Raw genomic sequence first — 5780 nt, forward strand, 5'->3', positions numbered from 1 at the left:
ATTCAAAGATATCTTTCCTTCCCTCCAATAAAGGGAAGGGGTGCCTTTATGGCTCATTTGGTTAAGCATCCAACTCTCAATTTCAGCTCAAGTCATGACCTCAGAGTTGTGAGATCAAGCCCTACGTCAGGCTCCACAGTGAGTGGAGCCTGCTTAATATTCTCTCTCCCTCTCCCTTTGTACTCCCCACTCTGAAAAGAAAACAAAGATGTTATATTTCCCATCGTTTCTTAATATTTTTCATGGGAGAAGCTTTAGATTCCTTATTACACAAAATTACTGAGATGAGAAATTTCTTTATATATTTTTTAAAAATTAAATATGGTTTAAAAAATTAAAAATGGTAACATTACTTGCATGGTCTAAGCACTGTTAATGATCTCAACATTCTCAGTCTTCTGTGATTATTCAAATTTATAGGGAATTGCCTTCTTTTAAACTCAGGAGAATAATTTATTATTAACATTTTCCCCAATCCTACTTAAGTCAAAACACTTGTGATTCTACTGTGCATACAATCACTCTGAACTTGGCCAACTTATAGTCTCATTGCAGAGACACTGAATCTCAAAGGAAAAATCCATCTCATTCATTTAATGGGTGCCTAGAGTCTTTGGCTTTTGAATAATGTAACTAAGTATTTTAAGACTAGGAATAAAAATAGGAAACTAGGAATAAGGGAACTAGGAATGTCAAATAGGTTTTTTTATCTTCCTCATATTTAAACAAAACTGATTTTAAAAGAGTTCAAGAAATTTGAACTTCCTCTCCATGCAGCACCATTATTTCATTACTTAATATACGCTTGTGGCATAGGTTTGATTTCTGGTCCATTTCTACCAGAGTCAATATTTCACTGGAAAATGTATTTTAAAACAAGTATTTGTTTTTATTTTGTATATTCATAATTATTAAACATCAAAAAAAGGAAACTCAAAATATAAGAAAAGAAATAAGATCTCACTTAAAGCATAAACATTGGTAGGAAATGTCTTTTTTCTGTAGTTCTAGTCATGTGGCATGTAAAATTGTGCTTCTCACTTTCACCCCATAGAACATTTGATATGCTATGCCATGCATTTTGTAAAAATCTTAGTTTAATAAATGGACTATAATATTTATCATACTTTGGTATTTGGAAGTTTGGGTTTATATAAATTATGATTACCTTGAGCTGTCTGACAATAAGTTAGGAGATATGAGGTCTGGGGTAGATACAGCTGCTCAATTTTTCCATCAGATGGTCAAGTTCCTTCTATGTCCCTGCTCTACCACCCTTGGCATGTGTTTTTTGTCTCTGTATTTACATGCTCACTATTTGCTTAAAGAGCTTCTAGGGGCACCTGTGTGGCTCAGTCAGTTAAGTGTCTGACTCTTGATTTCAACTCAGGTCATGATCTAAGGGGTGATGAGATCAATCCCCACATCAGGCTCTGTGCTCAGCAGGCCGTCTGCTTGAGATTCTCTCCCTCTCCCTATGACCTTCCCCCTGCTCTCTTGCTCTCTAAAATAAATAAATATACCTCGGGTTTTTTTTTTTTTTAAGGTTTGTAGTATGAAATTACTGGGCAAAAGGGTATGGACATTTTTAAGGCTCTTTTAATATTCTTTTTAGGAAGTTTATACTCCATCTTTTTACTAATTTAGAATGCTACTGTATTTACATTTAAGACTGTTCACTTCAGCTTTTCCAACATGGCACATCATAATTATGGTTACTAGATGTATACGTCGTGGTCTTAAATTGGCTCCACAGAGCACAATGCAAGTACAATACATTATTTTATTTTTATGAAACACATTCAATATGGCCCCAAGCTCCCATTTACTATACTTGTGACAACCCAATATCATTCATTCTGGAGGAAATTTTTCCCTTCCCATGGTTACTCAAAAGTCTTAGAGTTCTAACTGATCAACTGGTAGAGAGCTAGTAGCTGAACTCAAGCAGACAGGTTCTAGCATCTAGCATAAGTTTTTAAACATTATACTGTGTCATAGTTCCAAAGACAAAAACCAAGTATCACATATATGAAGTAGAGTTACTGAGATGGACAGTGCATAATCAGTATCTTCATTAGATAAAAGGATAAATTAGTAATATGATGCAGAACAAACAGTCACATAGAAGAAGCAAGTAGACATATGGTACACAACACAACAGGATAAAGAGAGAATGAAGACTAAAAGATCAAACAAATAATCTAGAACACAAGGAGATAAACGATGGCCCATGGGTCAAGTCCAGTCCACCAACTGACATTTTATTGAGAAAAATGGCATGGGTGGACATGAGGTAAGTGGACAGAGGCTTCCAAACTAGGGCCTCACCACGCCTCACTTCTGACTTCATTTGTGCCACCTCTCTGCCTCTCCAATATCTTCTTCCACCTCTCTGTGTGCCTCAATCTCCTGCAAGAAGAAATGGGTTGAATCCCCAGGAAGGCCATCTGAGGAGGGAGGAGGGCCTGGGGAGAATTCTATCTACTTCACACCCCCAGCCACAGGGCCTCCAACCAGGGCCTAGGGGAGGAAGGAGTGACTCTGTGCTGTCTCGCTTTGGCACCCTTCCTGCTCCCTACCTTTTTCCCACTGCTGTTCACAGTGAGTAGGATGGAGGTCTAGTGCCCAACCTCTACACCCCAGGTCTGTGTCTATTAGGTTTTTAAATGACTGATTGGGATAAAGCCCTAAAGAAATAAAACATTAGTGGACCAGAGGGAAAAGCCTCATCATCACTTCACACCACACTATCACATAGCACATCGGGGGGATAGTCCTCAATACTGGCAAGAATGTGGAGAACTGGGTCCCTCAAACATTGCTGGTGAGAATGTAGAGTGATACAGTTACTCTGAAAAACAGTTTGGCAGTTTCTGAAGAAGCAAAATACATATTTCCTATATGACCCAGCAACCATACTCATGAGCATTTACTCAAAAGAAATGAAAGCTTATGTCCATACAAAAACTTGTATATAAATATACATAACAGATTTATTTGTAAAAGCTGAAATTTGGGAACAAGTCAAATGTCCTTAAATTGATAAATGGTTAAACACACTATGGTACTGGAGCCAAAAGGAACAAACCACTGATACATCTAATAACTTGAGTGATCTCAAGGGCATTGTGCTGAGTGATAAAAGACAATCTCTAAAGGTTACATACTATGTGATTCCATTATATAATATCCTTGAAATAACAAATTAGAGATAGAGAACAGATTAGTGATTGCCAGAGAATAAAAGTAGAGGGTGAATTTGGCTCTAAGAGTTAGCCCAGGGTGCCTGGGTGGCTCAGTTGGTTAGGTGTATGTCTTTGGCTCAGGTCATGATCCCAGGGTCCTGGGATTGAGCCCCATGTTGGGCTTCCTGCTCAGCAAAGAGTCTTCTTCTCCCTTTCCCCACCACTCATGCTCGCTCGCTCTCTCTCTCTCTCTTACTCTCTCAAATAAATAAATAAATTAAATATTTGAAAAAAATAATAAATGGGTAGTCCAGGGATCTTTGTGATGGTGGAACACCCCTGTATCTTGACTGTGGTATGGTTACATGATCAACACACCAGAAATAATTGCTTAGAATGACACACACACACACATGCACACAATGAGTACCTATAAGACATGAGATCTGAATAAACTCAGTGAATTCAATCAATGTCAACTTCCTGGTTTTGTTATTACCCTGCAGTTTGGTAAGATGTTACCTTTGTGAGAAACCAGTGGAATACATGGGCCCACTCTGTACTATTTTTGCAACTTCCTATGGATCCATGATTATTTCAAAATTAAAAGTTAAAAAGATTCTTAAGATTTAAAAAAGCCACTAAACAGAAAAGGCAATGGATGAATTGGCTTTCATTAAGCATCAATAAGAGAGCGAAGAGGCAACCTACAGATAAGGAGAAGATAGTTGCAATGCATATAACCCACAAAGTTCCCATGTCCAACATATATAAAGAACTTCCATAAATCAATAACAAAAAAGGCAAACTACCCAATAAAACATGGGTAAAATAATGAGCTGCCACTTTACAAAGTAGGAAATCCAAATAACATCAAGCATATGAAAAGAAGCACATTAGTGGCATTTAGGGAGATGCAAAGGAAAACTCAGTAAGATACTACTCTCTGCTTATAGGAATAAGGAAAATTAGAGAGACTGATTAGAACCAAGAATTGTTAAGAATATGAAACAACTTTCTTGCTGCAGTGTATTTGGCATAATCATGTTAGAGAGTTGGTTGTCATTATCTCATAAAGCTAAATGTCTTCCTACCCACTGACTCAGCAATTCCACTAGTGGGGCTATGTCTAAGAGAAATGAATGCACAAGTCTACCAAAAAACAGTAGATGGATAATGAAATTGTGGTCTATTCATGCACTGAAATGATACAGAATAATGAGAACGAATGAATCACAGCTACATGAGACAACATGGGTGAATCCCAGAGAAATAACATAGAGTGAAAGACGCCAAATATTAGAGTATATACCAAAATTCCATTTTCATGAAATTCAAATAGTCATAAAAGTTGAAACAGAAATTACCTCTGGGGCCAAGGTAGGGGTAGGAGTTGACCATATTGAGGCATGAGAGGTCTTCTGTGATGTTGATGTTCTGTATCTTGATCTCAGTAGTGCCCACACGGATATATACAGATGTAGAAATTCATCCAGCTGTATGCTTGAGATGGATGTTAAACCTCGATAAATTTTTTTTTCCTCAGTAGGTATTATGCAACAATCTCTGAGAAATTAAATCTGCTCTGATCTTTGGAAATACAAGTTAAACCATTTTAATTTCACTCTGAATGTGAAATTAAAATGTTTTAAAATTCCTTTTCACATTTGTTAATTACAGGATGAATCTTTTCATAAAAACAAAGCAAAAACAAATTCTTTCAAATGAAGCAGGCACAAATACTTTTTTGCCATTCCCAAAGTTTTTTATTTAGAGCTTTTGCAGACTGTAGGAACTAAATTCCTTTCACTTTTGAAAATCTTTCCCCTGCCAGATGCAGGATCTTCCTGTTTGCCACTGATAACTTAAAGGTGCTAAATTCAGATACTTTCAAACTGCATGTCTCGAGAGATCACCCTTCTTTCTATAGATGGGACAGTTAAAACTGAGCTTCTCTTCTGTTGCCACTAGCCCACAGATATCAAAGTTGGGAATCTAAGGGGCCCAGAAACAAGCTATTTAATGGGGCCAGGGAAAGTATGTCTTTCACTGGGAATTGTACTATGTTTCATTTATGATAGATGAAAGATTCATTTTTGAGGTTTGTTGGGATCAGTGATATTTGATGGCATTTTACCTTTATATATTGTACCATATGGGTTGACTCCAAGGATTTCTCTGTATAATTTTAACCAGGATCCATTCGTGCAAATTTTTGTATGTCCTTATTGAATCAGAAGAAAAAGTCAAAGAGTTTTTTTTCTTTTTAAAATGTACATCAAGCACACCTAAAACAGCTCTGTATCGAAAAGCCAGAATTAATTTTATATTAAAAAGGAACAGTGACCTTTGCCACAGTGGACACCCATGGCTTTGTCTTCAAGAGCATTCCCATTCTTCTGGGAACTGCTCTTCCACCACTGCCCTGAGGTTCCCATCCAAGATCTGTCCAAAGCTCCACCCTCCTGGTCACATTTGCTTGTTCCAGGAGTAGCATCTGAGTATTTATTTATTGGTTGGTTTGTTTATAGTTATTTTTGTATTGGAGCTGGGAGAGTTAATCAGTTTCTTTTCAGTGTTACAATTAATAAT

The sequence above is a fragment of the Lontra canadensis genome, unplaced genomic scaffold (genome assembly GCF_010015895.1).
Source record: "Lontra canadensis isolate GAN:19392208 unplaced genomic scaffold, GSC_riverotter_1.0 scaffold20, whole genome shotgun sequence".
In the NCBI taxonomy this organism is placed as follows: domain Eukaryota; kingdom Metazoa; phylum Chordata; class Mammalia; order Carnivora; family Mustelidae; genus Lontra; species Lontra canadensis.